We start from the raw sequence: 17030 nt of genomic DNA, 5'->3' as shown, positions 1-17030 counted from the left end.
TCGTTATCTCCCGAGGGGTCCCAGACTGCGAGAGGGCACAGGCCGGGCTGGGGGGGCCTCCCTCCCCCGCCCCCCGAGTGCACAAATTTTTGTGCACTGGGCCTCTAGTTTACAAATAAAATAAGATTGAAATCATATCAAGCATCTTCTTAGATCATTATGGAATGATATTAGAACTCAACTACAGTAAAAATACTCAAAAATATTAAAACACATGGAAGCTAAATAGAATGTTACTAAACAATGAATGGGTTACCAATGAGATCAAGAGAGAAATAAAAAAAAATCATGGAAAAAATGAAAACAAACATACGACAACCAAAAATCTATGGGGAACAGCAAAAACCTTCCAGAGGGAAGTTCACAGCACTACATTCCTATCTCAAAAAAGGAAAATTAATTATAAACTATTTAACCATACAGCTTGATGAATTAGAAAGAGAGCAAGAAAAGCCCAGAGTAAGTAGAAGGAAGGAAATAATAAAGATTAGAGCAGAAATAAATGACATAGAGACTATAAAAACAACACAAAAGATCAATGAAACCAAGAACTGCTCTTTGAAACAATAAACAAAATTAATGAAATTTTAGCCAGGCTAATCAAGAAGAAAAGAGCAAGGACCCAAATAATTAAAATCAGAAACAAAAACAGTGAAGTAACAACTGACATCATAGAAATAGAAGGGATTGTAAGAAAATACTATGAGCAAATATATGCCAACAAGCTAGACAATGTGGATGAAATGGACAAATTCCTAAAAAAATACAATCTTCTAAAACTGAATCAAGAAGAATCAGAAAACCTGAATAAGCCAATAACAATTGAGGAAATTGAAGCAGAAAAAAAAAATCCCTGGTCCAGACAGCTTCAGAGGGGAGTTTTACCAATATTCAAAGAACTACCACCTATCCTCCTCAAACTATTTCAAAAAATGCAAGAGGAAGAAACACTTCCAAGGTCTTTTTCTCCTAATTAGAAAACCAGATAAAGACACTACAAAGAAAGAGAATTACAGGCCAATATTCCTGATGAATATAGATGCTAAAATCTTCCACAAAATATTAGCAAATTGTATCCAGCAATATATTTAAAAGATCATACACCATGTCCAAGTGGGATTTATTCCATGAATTCAAGGCTGATACAATATTTGCAATCAATAAATGTGATGCTTTACATAAATGAACTGAAAGACAAGATTTATGATCATATCAATAGATGCAGAAAAACCATTAGACAAAACCCAATACCAATTTTTTGATAAAAATTCTCAGCAAAGTGGGAATAGAGGTAGCATATCTCAACATAATAAAGGCCACATATGACTACAGCCACCATCACACTCAATTGGCAAAAATCAAAAGCATTTTCTTTTAAGATCAGGAAAAAGACAGGGAGGTCCGCTTTCACTACTCTTTTTCAACACTAGAAGCCTGGTGCATGAATTTGTGCATGGGTGGTGTCCCTCAGCCTGGCCAGCTACTGGGGCTGATTGGGGCCGCAGGAGTTTGGCCAGTGCAGGGGGGAGGGGCCGTGGGAGGTTGGCCAGTTGTGGGAGGTTGGCTGTGGGAGCACACTGATCACCAGAGGGCAGCTCCTGCATTGAGAGACTGCCTCGTGGTGGTCAGTGCGCGTCATAGTGACTGGTTGTTCGGTCATTCGGTTGCTTAGGCTTTTATATATATAGATAGTACTGGATGTCCTAGCCACAGCAATCAGACAAGAAGAAGAGGTAAAAGGCATCCAAACTGTAAAGGAGGAAGTAAAACTCTCATTATTTGCAGAGGACATCATATTGTACATAGAAAACCCTAAAGACTCCACCAAAAAATCTACTAGATTTACTAAATTAATGTGGCAATGTAGCAGGATACAAAATTAACACTCAGAAATTGATGACATTTTTATACACCAATAATGAATTCTCTGAAAGAGAAACTAAACAAACAAACCCATTTACCATAGCAACAAAAAAATTAAGATACTTACGAATAAACTTAAGGAGGCACTCAGAAAACTACAGGACATTGAAAAAAGAAATAGAGGAAGATATAAACAAGTGGAAGAATATACTGTGTTCATGGATTGGTAGAAGTAACATCATTAAAATGTCCATACTAACCAAAACAATCTATAGATTCAATGCAACCCATATTAAATTACAAAAGGCATATTTCACAAATCTAGAAAAAATGCTTAGAAATATATATGGAACTAAAAAAGACCCTGAATAGCCATAGCACAAAGAACAAAGTTGGAGGGTTCATAATACCAGATATCAAGTTATACTACAAAGCCATTGTAATCAAAAGAGCCTGGTACTGGCACAAGAATGGGCATATAGATCATTGGAACAAAACAGAGAATCCAGAAATCAAGCCGAGCCATTATGCTCAATTAATATTTGACAAAGGAGGCAAGAGCATACAAAAGAGTCAAGACAGTCTCTTCAATAAATGGTGTTGGGAAAATTGGACAGATACATGCAAAACAATGAAACTAGGCCATCAACTTACAGCATACACAAGAATATACTCAAAATGGATGAAAGATTCAAATGTAAGATGTGAAACTATAAAAATCCTAGAAGAAACCATAGGCAACAAAATTTCAGACATCTCTCATAGTAATATGTTTAGGGATACATCTCCTAGGGTAAAGGAAACTAAGGAGAAAATAAACAAATGGGACTACAACAAAATAAAAAGCTTCTGCGCAGCAAAAGAAAGCATCAACAAAACCAAAAGAGAGCTCATTGCATGGGAGAACATACTTGACAATGATACATATCTGATTAAGGGTTAATATCCAAAATATATAAGGAACTCATACAACTTAACAAAAGGAAGACAAACTAAAAAACGGGCAAAGAACCTAAATAGACACTTGTCCAATTTCTGGGTCTATAGTCCTAGAAATGGGATCACTGGGTCAAATGGGAGCTCCATTTTTAGTTTTTTGAGGAAACTCCATACTGTTCTCCCAGTGGCTACACCAGTCTGCATTCCCACTAGCATTGCACGAGGGTTCCTTTTTCTCCGCATCCTTGCCAGCCCTTGTCATTTGTTAATTTGTTGATGATAGCCATTCTGACAGGTGCGAGATGGTACTGCATTGTTGTTTTGATTGAGAGATCAACCAAAGGACTTGTATGAATTCATATAAGCCTAACCAATGGACACAGACACCAGTGGGGTGAGGACATGAGTAGGAGGGTAGGGGGGCAATGGAAGGATAATGACACATACGTAATACCTTAATCAATAAAGAAAAAAATATTTAAACACAGCTCATTCTATGCATCTCATACCTAAAAAATACTGCTGGAGAATCAAATCACTGAAGTATCTAGCAATTTAGAAAACCAGTTGCTAATTCTTATATGGACTAGAAAGGAAGCAGAAATAGTGTCTGGATCCCTCTTAAATATCCAAGAATATTTATGAGCCAATGTATGGAATAACCAAAATTTCTACCTATTTATTAGGGTCTATAATCCTCCAAAACTGTTCCCTTGTTTCTCCTGGGAATCTACAAACTTCTTCTCACATGTAATCCAAAGCCAGTGACCTTGTTTTCCTGTCCTTCTTTTCTTATCTAGCTTCCATCACAAGGACAGTCAAGGAATAGGCAATATACTTTTCCCTTGAGGTTGTGTATAGTGTGGAGAAATTCTATGTAAATCAGAATTATGTAACTGAAAAATTGTGTAAAAAAATACCAATATAGGAAAATTTCAAATAGAGTGTGTTGTAACAAAGGACAGAATCCCACAGACAACGCAATATTTCAATTTCAGAGGTTCAATTGACTTTTGTTCAGTCTTGTAAAATCCTTCAGATACTGAATTTTTCTTTTCTTATACTACAAATATGTCTATGTAGATGGATAAGTTATCATGAAATTATCATGAAACGCTTTGTATTGATGTCTTTCTATTCATGGCTTTGTAAGCCCGTTTCCCATGTTCTCACTCGTCACAGAAAATATCCTAATTGCAGTGTCTAAAGCATTAGGAGAAAGGTTAATCTAGAAGATAAAGCAGTTCTGTCTAGACAAAAGGAAAACAATGGGTGTCTAATCTTTCCCACCGGCACACCCTCCTCTGGTCCCCTGAGCAGCACCATCTGCCTGGGTAGAGCCTCTGAGGCGGGTACCTTCTCCGAACACCTCACAGCCTGTCTCTGTGAGGCTCTGCAGATGGATGGCTGATGCTACAGATGGGACAGGCTGACCTAGGCTCTGAGATGCCAAGAATGTCCCTATTTTTTAAATGCACTTTTGTTGCTAGTGTTTACTATTTGTCGGGCACTATGCTAATCAACTTGCATACATTATGTTTTGTAATATTCACAATTCCTGCAGAATGAGACTACTCTTATCAGTTTCCTTTTACAAAAGATAAGAGTGAGGACTAGTGATCTTAAACAATGTGCATTGTAGTAAGCAACTAGTGAGTAACAAAGCTTCATTCTGAACCCATGCTCTCAAAGCCCTTTTTATTCTCACATCCGACATCTTTGGATATGGTTGCTCACTACAAAGTGTGCTTGGGTAAGTGTGACTGGAATCCAGGCTCTATTCTGCTTACAGCCATGTGTTCCCTGGTACAGGAGCTACATCTGCTTCAAGAAAGAGACACTGTTCTCCGAATTCACACACAGATACTGTACAAGCAGGTGCATTTCCTAGTAAAATGCTACTTCCACTCATCTAAAGAAGATCCTCACTCTAGCCATTGGAAGTACAGAAACTTAAATTAAAATTTACCCCTGGACTCAACCAGAATTGCCTTATTATATTGTTATCTAAAAGTATCATCAACCCAGGAGTTAATGAAGGTAAGGACTGACTAAATGTATAGAATGAGTACTACATGTTTCTTATTTAACTTAGATAGAATGAATATATAATAAGCTGCAAATAAGTATATTCTTTAAAGCTATATATTTTCTAAAATCTTAAAAGTTACAAAATATCTAAAAACCTTGTGTTCATTCTAAGAAGCATTGGTTGTGATGTGTGCACGGAGGGGAACAGATAGATGAACTGACCCAGTAGCTCTCAGGCTGAGAGAACTCAGTGTTCAATGGTGTACTTATAGGCCACATTAACTTCTTGGCAAGTGCTGTTCCTGCACACGTGGGTGGTCCATTGCTGAATATGAATGTGCTGAATATCATTTAGGCACGGAGCAAGAGTTGTTCAAGTGAGTTGGAAAGGAGCCCAGAAGGTATGTTGTTTATCTTCTAGGAACATTTATTTTCTCCCAAACATATAACTTGAATTAATAAAGTGGATTTAGATGTGAATAAAGGAAACTAGTTATTGAAACTGAATCACTGTGACTCTCTAAGAATAACCAAAAGGTCTATGAATAAGACTCCTAGCATAAGAAAAAGATTAGAGCATAAATAACAGTTCTTATCATATTGCTAAGAAGCACTGGCCTGGATTTGACTGCAAAGCAGGTATGTGCCTGCAGTCATATCCTGTCTGCTAGTAACTGCCGTTTTGATGAGTTCTTTAGAAATAGATAAAGCTCATTAGAATGATGAAAGAAGGAGATTTCTTAAGTAATGTGAAAGTATCAGACTTTGGTTATATCCTCTGGTCTGAAACCCGAAAAGAATTTATAAAAAGGAAACCTCTGTGGACTTTCTCAACTTGTGGCTTCATCACAAAATCTCCCTTGAGGAAAGGGGATAGGTCAGTTTGTGGATAACCATCTGTGGAATCTCTCTACTGACCATTTTATCTGGTTTCCGGCATGTCTTTGGAACAAGTTTTGCATTATTCTCATCCATTAGTCATCTCTTCAGAATGATGGACAGAGGCCAGATGCTTAAATAGATACTTGGAGGTTGGGGAGATGGCTTTGATTCCATGGAACTAAAAGTTTCTCTGATTCTTCCCTAGATTGGTTTTATTACCACCCAACATCTAGTGAAAAATCCAACTCTACTAAAAGTGCTAAACAAACCCTTAAAAAGGAATAGAAATACTAAATACACAATATTCATATATACATATTCATTTCTGTATTCATTTCTTTGTTTTATTCTTTCTTGGTGTTAGTAAATATTATGAAGGTTTGTTTTCTTTCAGGGGAAACTATTTATGACTTCAGTCTGTTATCTTCTTATTCTCTACTAACTGGATCCAATTCCTGACCAAAATAATATGAGAAGCTGTGAGAAATAGTTTTGGAATCCTGTGGCTACTTTATTATGCTGATATCTCTGTCTCCCTTTATTCTACCCAGCAATGGCGGTCTTGCTTACAGCTTTAACCCTACAAAACCTGATTCATATCCTTCTGATTTAACTTGTGTACATGGTCATTGTTACCAACATATTATATCATTCTATATTCTTAATGTAACAGTCACTATCTCTTAAACTACAGGATATAATTGAGAAAAGATGATAGTTTTCCTTGGGAGGGGAAATACTGTTTAGATAAACAGGTTAGTGTCTTTGTCTAAAGGAAAGTAATTTAGAAGTTAGGGGAAGAAAAAGGAACAAAGGATTCTTGAGGAACATTTGTAATAATTACCTTGACTATATTAACACAATATGGATTAGAAAAATTATATATATTATAGCATTAAATAAACAAATGCCATTAATATTATGAAATACCTCCAAATCCCAACTTTACTTTAGTTATAAAATATCACCCATTTATTAAGTAACTAGAGGCCCAGTGCATGAAATTCATGCATGGGTGGATGGGGTCCCTCAGCCCAGCCTGCACCCTCTCCAATTCGAGACATCCCTCTCGCAATCCCAGACTGCTGGCTCCTAACCGCACACCTTCCTGCTTGCCTGATCGCCCCTAACCAATCTGCTTGCCTGCCTGATGCCCCTAACTGCTCCCCTGCCTGCCTGCCTGCCCCTAACTGCCTCTGCCTGCCTGCCTGATCACCCCTAACCTCTCTGCCTGCCTGCCTGCCCGTAACCGCCTCTGCCTGCCTGCCTGATCACCCCTAACCTCTCTGCCTGCCTGCCTGATTGCCCCTAACTGCCTCTCCCCTGCCAGCCTGTCCCACTTGCCCTCCCCCCCTGCCAGCCTGGTTGCCCCTAACTGCCCTCCCCTGCTGGCCTGATCACCCCTAACTGCCTCTGCCTCGGCCTCGCTACTGTGGCTTGTCTGGGAGGACGTCCAGAAGGTCATCTGGAAGATGTCCAGTCTAATTAGCATATTACCCTTTTATTAGTATAGATACTTTACTGAAGTATAATTTAAATATAATAAAATCTACACATGTTAAGACCAGATTTTGATATGTTTAGAAAAATATATTTAACTATGTAATCACCCCCACCAATCCATATATAGGAGATTTCCATCAGTGCAGAAAGTTACCTCTTGCTCCTTTGTAATCAAATAACTATAGCCAAATGAGAATCTAATTCCTATTACTAAATATTCCTCTTGCCTGCTCAGGAAATTCATAGAAATGGAATAAAAAGTATGCATTTCAGTGTCAGGTTCTGTTCACTTAACATGTTGTTTTTGAAATTCATCTATCCACTTTTATGACTGAGTAGATCACAAGATGTTTATCCATTCACCTACTGATGGATATTTTTGCCTCTGTCCATCATCCTGAAGAAATGACTAATGGATGAGAATAATGGAAATGGTTATTACAAATAAAGCTGCTATATATTGGATTGTGTGTCCACCACCCAATGTGCATAAGTCTTTGTATAGACATAAGATTTAAATTCTTGCCGAAACCGGTTTGGCTTGGTGGATAGAGCATCGGCCTGCGGACTGAAAGGTCCCAGGTTCGATTCCGGTTAAGGGCATGTACCTGGGTTGCGGGCACATCCCCAGTAGGAGATGTGCAGGAGGCAGCTGATCGATGTTTCTAACTCTATCTCTCTCCCTTTCTCTCTGTAAAAAATCAATAAAATATATTAAAAAAAAAGATTTAAATTCTTTTGTATAATCATCTACCAGTGAAATGGCATGTTAGTAAGTGCACATTTAAGATTATGAGAGACTAATGGCTATTTTCAAAAAAGTAACCCCATTTTACATTCCCAGAAGCAGTGTGTGATAACTGCAGTTACTCTATATGCTTATCAACACTTGGCATTATCAGTCTTTTCAACTTCAGCCATTATAATGTGTGTGTAATGTTGTGGCTTAAATTTTATTTCTCTGGCAACCAGTTTTTATGCAATTAGTGATCAATTGTATGCTCTTTTCTGCAGTGTCTATTCAAGTCTTTTGCCAATACTTCATTAGACTACCTTATTATTGAATTTTAATAATTATTTATATGTTCTGTATATAAGACCTTTGTCACACACATGCATTTCAAACATTTTCTTCCAGTGATTGGTGCTTTCATCTTGTTTACTTTCTAAGAAATCTTTGCATATTCCAAATTTGCATAGGTTTTCTTCTATTTTTTTGTAAATTTTTAGTTTTATCTTCTTATATTTATATCTACAATTAATTTTAAATTAATCTTGTGGGTAGTGTGAGGTACTGTTCAAGATTTTTTTTTTTTAATATGGATATCCAATTGGTCTAGCACAATTCATTCAGAAGACTATCATCTCCACAATGGATAATACTGGCGATTTTTAAAAACTCAACTGACCATATATGTCACCATAGAGGTCTATTTCTGGATTCTCTATCCTGTCTCATTGATCCACATATTTATCTTTATACAAAACCACATGCCTTGATTGTTTGGCTTTATAATAAGTGGTATGAAGTCTCCCCTACCCTAACTATTGTTGGAACTTAGTTTTCAAAACAAAATCTAGAGTATGCTTTTCAAATAAAAACAAACAAACAAACACAAAAACAGCCCTAGCTGGTTTGGCTCAGTGGATAAAGCATCAGCCTGCAGACTGAAGGGTACCGGGTTCAATTCCAGTCAAGGGCACATGCACTGGTTGTGGGCTTGATCCCCAGTAGGGGGTGTGCTAGAGGTAGCCAATCAATGATTCTCTCATATTTTTTTTTATTTTTTAGGTCCTTTACCTATTTTTTTTGAGGGTTTACTTTTTATCTATTTTTAAATTCTTTATCGCTTTAAAGTATTACATAAGTCTCCTTTTTCCCCCATTGACCCCTCCCTGGCCGCCCCCACCCCCAGCACATTCCCTCCCCAATTCTCCCCCATCTGTGTCCATTGGTTATGCTCATAGGCATGCCTACAAGTCCTTTGGTTGATCTCTTATCCCTCGCCCCCTGCCGTCCCTCATAGGTTGGACAGTCTGTTCAATGCTTCTATGATTCTGGTTCTATTTTTGTTCATCAGTTTATGTTATTCATTGTATTCCACAAATGAGTGAGATCATGTGATATTTATTTTTGTCTGACTGGCTATTTCGTTTAGCATAATGTCCTCCAGTTCCACCCATGCTGTAAATGGTAATAATAATTCCTTCTTTTTTATAGCAGCATAGTATTCCATTGTGTAGATGTACCACTGTTTTTTAATCCACTCATCTGCTGATGGGCAATTAGGCTGTTTCCAAATCTTAGCTATTGTAAATTGTGCTGCTATGAACATAGGGGTGCATATATCCTTTCTGATTGGTGTTTCTGTTTTCCTGGGATATATTCCTAGCAGTGGGATTACTGGATCAAATGGAAGTTCCATTTTTAATTTTTTGTCTCTCTCATCATTGATGTTTCAATCTCTCTCTCCCTTTCCCTTCCTCTCTGAAATCAATAAAAATATATTTAAAAATAACCAAACATAATGAGAGTTTTGCATTAAATCTATAAATAAATTTGGAGACAACAAGCATCAATACAATATTCATTCTTCCAATTCATGAGCAAGGTATATTTCTCCATTTATTTAGGTCATGCTTCATTTCCCTCAATATTTTATTTTGTATTTTTCAGTTTGTCTTGTGCATACTTTATTACATTTATTCACATTTTTATATAATTGGAAAAATATCTTTACATTTCAATTTCAATTTTTTAGCTATTATACAGAAATGTGGTAGATTTTAGATACTATTTTGCATCCCATGCTACTGCTAAATTATATTATTAATTCAAGCCAATTTGCCTATAAATTGTTTAGTATTCTCTACAAAAGCAACCATATGATCTGCAAGTAGAAGTAGCTTTACTTCTTTCTGATTCTTATACATTTTATTTACCTTTTTATTAATTTTATTGGGGTGACATTGGTTAATAGGTTTCAAGTATACATTTCTGTGATACATGATCTATATATTGGATTGTGTGTCCACCACCCGAAGTTAAATCATCTTCCATCACCAGATACTTGGCCCTTTTAAGCACCTCATCTCCCACCTCTTCCCCTCTGGTAACCACTATTCTCTTTATTTACTTTTCTTTTGTCATTGCAGTGGTAAGAACCTGCATTACAATATTCATGATTGGTGAGAGTATTTTTGTCTTGCTTCCAATCTATAATAATCTATAATAATAAAAGCATAATATGCTAATTATACCGGACAGCCGAAAGACCTTCTGGATGTCATTCCAGACACCATCTGGATGAAGCCACAGCAGCAGGGGGATGAGGCAGAGGCAGCTAAGGGTGATCAGGCAGGCAGGTGAGCAGTTAGGGGTGCTCAGGAAGGCAGGCAGAGTGGTTAGGGGCAATCAGGCAGGCGAGTGGTTAGGAGTCAGTGGTCCAGGATTGCGAGAGGGATGTCTGACTGCTGATCCACTGGGATCGAGCTTAAACTGGCAGTCGGACATCCCCTGAGGGTTCCAGGATTGGGAAGGTTGCAGGCAGGGCTGAGGACCCCCACCCCCCCCCCTGCCCACTGTGCATGTATTTCATGCACTGAGCCTCTAGTCTTTGAATAAAAATGTTTGATTAGCATATTATCTACCTTGGTGAACATTTTATGTGCACGTGAAATAATGTATAGTTTACAACTTTGAGTATAATGATCTATAAATATCATTTTGCTTAATAGCTTGATAGTATAATCCAGGTTTTCTAAAATTTGTAATTTTCTGTGTACATATTCTCTTGAATACTCATAGATGTTAAAACCATTAGTGCCCTGTCTGGGTGGCTCAGTTAGTTGGAGAGTCATCCCATACGCCACATTAAAAGAAAAAAAAAAAAAAAAAAAAAGGTTGTGGGTTTGATTCCTGGTCAGGGCACATATCTAGGTTGTGTGTTAAATTCCAGGTTAGGTTTTGAATGGAAGCCAACCGATTGATGTTTTTCATATTGATTTATTTTTTTTCTTTCTTTTTCCCTCTTCTCTCTTCCTCTCTCTCTCTAAAAATCAATTAAAAAAAAAACCAAACAACCAAAACCGGTTTGGCTCAGTGGATAGAGCATTGGCCTGCGGACTGAAAGGTCCCAGGTTCGATTCCGGTCAAGGGCATGTACCTTGGTTGCGGGCACATCCCCAGTGGGAGATGTGCAGGAGGCAGCTGATCGATGTTTCTCTCTCATCGATGTTTCTAACTCTCAATCTCTCTCCCTTTCTCTCTGTAAAAAATCAATAAAATATATATATTTTTAAAAACAAACAACAACAAAAAACCTTTTAGCTATATTTATGGAATAGCCTATTTTTCTTGGCACCCTTTTATTTATAAATTTTGAAGCTCTATTATTAGAGATACATATTTATAACTCTTAGGTATTTTCTATAAATTCTTCTTTTATTATTATTAAACTAGAGGCCTGGTGTACCAATTCGTGCACAGGTGGGGTCTGGTCAGCCCTCCCTGGCCAGCCGGGGGAAGGGGCCATGGGCAGTTGGTGGGCCATGGGTGGTTGGCTGGCCCTGCTCCCTGGTCAAACTTCCAGTCAAGAGGACAATTTCCATATTAGCCTTTTATTATATAAGATGTCCTTCTTTAGCACTTAAATTTTTTTATGTGTTGAAGTACACTTTTTTAAAAGAAATTTTTTTTAAATGTATCTTTATTGATTTCAGAGCAGAAGGGAGAGGGAGAGATAGAAACATCAATGATGAGAGAGAACCATTGATTGGCTGCCTCCTGCACATCCCCTATTGGGGATCCAGGCCTCAACCCAGTCATGTGCCCTTGACTGGAATAGAACCTGGGATCCTTCAGTCCGCAGAAGGACACTCTATCCACTGAGCAAAATGAGCTAGGGCTTGAAATGCACTTTGTTTGATAATAATATAGGGATCTCAGGTTTCTTATGTCTGTTGTTTAAAAGTTTTTATATTCCTCCATCGCTTTCCTTTCTTCCTCTTTGTGTCTTTGCATTTAGTGTAATGTGTGTTTCTTGTAGACAGCAGTGTGTATCTTGTAGACAGCTTGCTTTTTATTTTTTTATTTTTTAAATATATTTTATTGATTTTTTTACAGAGAGGAAGGGAGAGCAATAGAGAGTTAGAAACATTGATGAGAGAGAAACATCGATCAGCTGCCTCCTGCACATCCCCTACTGGGGATGTGCCCGCAACCAAGGTACATGCCCTTGAACAGACTCGAACCTGGGACCCTTCAGTCTGCAGGCCGACACTCTATCCACTGAGCCAAACCAGTCAGGGCGATACCTTGCTTTTTAAATCCTGTCCTATTTAATTTCATTTACTTTTCACGTAATTATTGATATAATTGGGTGAAAGTCTACCATTATGCTTTTTTTTCCTTTTCCTTTCAATGTTTTTTTTTTGTTGTTGTTGTTGTTGTTGTTCATCTAGCGCTCTTTTCCTGTGTCATTTTGAGTAAATTCAAATATATTTAGTTCCTTTGATGCACCACTTTTTAAAAAAACTTTTTATAAGTTTCTGTAGATCTGAAACCATGCAACTTTAACTTATTGATTCTATTTAGAGTCATTATTAGAGGCAGTATTGTACCACTTAATATATCTCACTTCACACTTCATGATTCTCTGTGGTCTCTATTCACTTCCCACAACAGTATAGTTCAAATGAATCCCATTATTTGTGATACTATTGTTAAATTTTAGTTCATAATATGTTATAAACCCTAACTTATAGTGTTATTATTTCTGCTAAAATCCAAAGATTGGCTGACTTTTCTTTAAGGGCTAGCTAGTATATGTTTTATGAGTCATATGGTTATTGTTACAACTACTCACCTTTCATGTTGTTGCATGAAAGCAGCCATAGACATATATAAACAAATGGGGAAGACTATATTCCAATTAACCTTTATTGAGGAAAACAGTTGGTTAGTCCCCAAGTTGGAATTTGCTGACCATTGTTTGTTTGGCTATTAATTAAGGAAATTATAAGAAAAATAGAAACATAGACTTATCTTTACCCACTTATTTTCTGGATCTTATCAGCTTGATTTCATTTATCACCCAGCCTTAGAGAAGATAATCAGTATACAAAAAACTGCACATAATTAATATATACAATTTGGTAAGTTTGGATATATGGATACCTCACGTTACCATTGCCATAATCCAGGTAAAAAAACATACCCATTGCCTCCAAAAGTTCTCTTGTGTTTGTGTGTATGTGTTAAGAGCCCAGAAATAAACAATGGGTCAACTGATCTTCATCAGGGGTGCCAAGAATACACAATGAAGAAAGAACAGTCTCTTCAATAAATGGTTTGGAGAAAACTGGACAATGACATGATAATGGATAACATCGGAACCTTCTCTTTCACTATACACAAAAAATTCATGCAAATTAATTAAGATTTGAACATAAGATCTGAAACCACAAATTCCTATAAAAAAACAGGAGGAAAATATCCTATACTTCCACCTGTAAACCCTGGTTTCCACTGATAACCCTTCCTTTTAATATGAAGGATACTCTTTGGCATATTTTGTGGTATACTTTTGCTGACTACTAATTCTCTAGTTTCATTTTCCAGAAAAAAAATATATTCATTTGGTCCTATTTTAATGTATACTTTCATTGGATATAAAATTACAAACTGACAGTACTTTAAAGATGTTTAAAGATTTAAAGATGTGGTTCCAGTAGTTTCTAGCCAATATTGTTGCTAAAAGAGTGGGTAATTGTCGTGCATATCATCAGAATATCATTTTGATTCTGACTTTGAAAATTTCCATCTTTGGTTATCCACAATTGAATTATAGTTTTCCTAGGTATAGATTTCTTTTTATTTTTCTTGCTTTGTGTACCAAAATATGTTTGGACCCATGGGTTTGACATTTTTTGTCCCATTCTAATTCTTTTCTTCTAGAACTCCAATTACACTAATTTTATTTCATTTTACACCATCCCCCAGGACCTTGGGTGTCTCTATTGATCAAATTCTTAATGATTTACAAGTATAAGTACATTTAACTATGTCTTCATACATTCTGGAACTTGGAAAATTTTTCCCATATAAAAATATGATAAATGGTGTTTGGGTTCCTACCATAGTTCACAAAGTTTACTTAAGCCACAAAAAACTATGCTTAACTTCTCCCTAACAATATCAGTGAATTAGATAAATGAAAATACACAGTATTTTGTAGTACTGTAATTAATATTTTTCTAAGATGGGCAGTGAATTATTAGCTGACTTGATCACTATTCCCAAAATATCTTTGCATGCATTCTTTTTGTTCCTTTACAGGAAAATATTCTCAACTCCTCTATGAGTTCTCAGTGAACACAACCCCACTCTCCCGCCTCCATACTCTCACCCACACCTGATGTAAATAGAGAAAACACATCTGAACTTTTGAGCTTTTTCTGGGAGCTAAAATAAATGTGAGGGCTTCTATTGCCTTTTAGTTCAATTCTATACATTTTTATGTGTAGTGAGATCAAGTCCACTTTGAGTGACTATATAACATTCATGACAAGTTGGAGAGTCTTGAACTTAGTAAAAAAGTTGTAACAATAAAAGTTTGAAATTTTCATAGTTAATTTAGTTCTCAGGAAGTAAACAGAACTGTTTTAAAATATCTGTTTTGTGGATAAAAGTATATGCACAAAATATATATATCCTTGCACAGTTTATATTCACACTCTTCCTTATAGCTTCAAAGGGTTTTGCATTGTAGGAAATCCATAATGATTACTTCTGATATGTTTTAGAAGAAGTAATGGCCTTTCAAAGTTTCTTCTAGTCTCTGTTTTTATAAAATTGTTTTTAAATGTATTTCCCTGGATTATACTGTATTTAGAATTCAATCATTTCCCATTCTTTCTTCAAAACTATTTTAGATTGTATGTGAATATATTGAAACAATGAGGTTGGTCTGAGACTGAAAAGTAAAAATGTACACTGGAAACAAATTAATACATGGGGCCATTTCCTCTCCCTCTGTAGGGCAACCCATAACAGATTTATTCCTTTCTGTAGCTTTCAAAATCTACTTATTGCACCCTATGGATCTGAAATGGGAAAATGGAGCTAGTTTTCCTTCTGGTCTCAGCGTGTCTTCTAGTTCAAAAAATAGAATTTGTATCACATAATAGAGAGCAAATGAAAATCTTGCAGTCAGCATAGTCAAACTAGACTGAAGTTAGAAAACAGTGTCATAGAAGAAAATTAGAATGTGTATATGCCCCACAGGTTGAGAAAGGGATGTAGTTAATTTTATAGGTCAGTTTTGTTTGGCAGATTAAAGAAAGGCTGATGCTCTATTTGCATCAATATGTAAAAAACAATTATCTTTGTGATTCTTATTGCTTTGAGAAAATAATCCATAGACATAGAATGAATGAAATTACATTATGTCACTTAAATTATCCTATAGCGTAATTGACTGAATTCATTTTCCCTTTTAAATATTCCTAGGGATAAAAATTAGCATCACCATGTAAATAATATTGTCGTAGGAACTTTAGGTTTTATTGTATTAGTTTACTTTAAGAATCAATGTAGAAAAGCTTTACGTTCAACTGAATGTTAATAAAAAGAGTTGGGAAACCAAGAGGTAATAAGATCCAGCAGATAAGACATCTTTGGTCAATTAATTATATTTTATCTACCTAATATTCCATTTCAGGAAGCAAAAATGTCTAAATAATTAATAGTTAGAGATTTTTCTTATAAGATCTTCTTAAATAAAAATTTATATTACCAATGAAGAAGTTTTAATGAAGTCTAAAAAACTTTAATCATAATTTTTACAATTGCTTTTTAGATTACATACAATGTCTGGTTTCTTCTTTTACAAACATAAACACTCCAATTATTGTAAAAATATTAACTAAGACAAAATAATAATAAAAATGGTTATATTCTTTTTTACTATACTCCTCAACCCTACCTAAAAAATAACACAAATTGGTCCTGGCTGGATGGCTCAATTGGTTGGAGCATTATCCCATACATCAAAAAAATGTTGTGTGTTTGATTCCAGTCAGGGTACATACCTAGGTTGTTAGTTCCATCTCTAGTTGGGGCCTGTTCTGGAGGCAACCAATCAATGTCTCTCTCACACATTGATGTTTTGCGCGCTCTCTCACTTCCTCTCTCTTTAAAATGAATAAAAGCATATTCTCAGGTGAGAATTAAAAAAACTAACAAACAAAAAAAACCACTCAAATTTATTTTAGTATATAGATAATAAAAATAATTTAAATATGTAACCGAGGTTTAACACAGACTTGACATTTCTTTTAATACATTAAAAAATAATAACATAAAAATGTTGATACTTCTAATTCATTATACGCGATACAACTTTACTGCTTTCCCTTTGAATGTTTGTAAATTTACAGTAAGCCAAGGACAAAATAGAAATTCACCACAAATTAAGAGTAATAAGTAATTAAGAACAAATTATAAAGAAAGAACTCTTCTGCTATTAAGAAATCAAACAGGTATTGGTTCCCAAGGGATTTTAGAATTGCAGAATAAAATATGTATTCATTAACATCTGCAATTTTATCTAAATAAAGCTAGTTAACTAACTTTATCACCAACTCTCCTTGAGTTCACATAAACTTCTGTCTAATTTTTAGACACATAAACTATCTTAACTACTTAGTAAAATAGACTTTTCATCAAAACAAATAGAGTTCTAACAAGAACAGTTGAGCTGCTCATAGTATGCTCCATAAATTTTCAAAATGCTTTCATTCTTATATTG

General features: G+C 35.8%; 1 protein-coding gene across 3 annotated transcripts in view; it reads right to left on the bottom strand.

Annotated features, from left to right (window-relative positions):
• MDGA2 (MAM domain containing glycosylphosphatidylinositol anchor 2) overlaps positions 1-17030 on the bottom strand; it is a 528724-nt gene that overhangs the window by 122000 nt on the left and 389694 nt on the right. The window lies entirely within an intron of this gene.

Source organism: Myotis brandtii, unplaced genomic scaffold, assembly GCF_000412655.1.
Source record: "Myotis brandtii unplaced genomic scaffold, ASM41265v1 scaffold5, whole genome shotgun sequence".
Classification (NCBI taxonomy): Eukaryota; Metazoa; Chordata; class Mammalia; order Chiroptera; family Vespertilionidae; genus Myotis; species Myotis brandtii.
The sequence above is the reverse complement of the archived record's forward strand: the minus strand, read 5'-3'. Positions and strand labels throughout refer to the sequence as shown.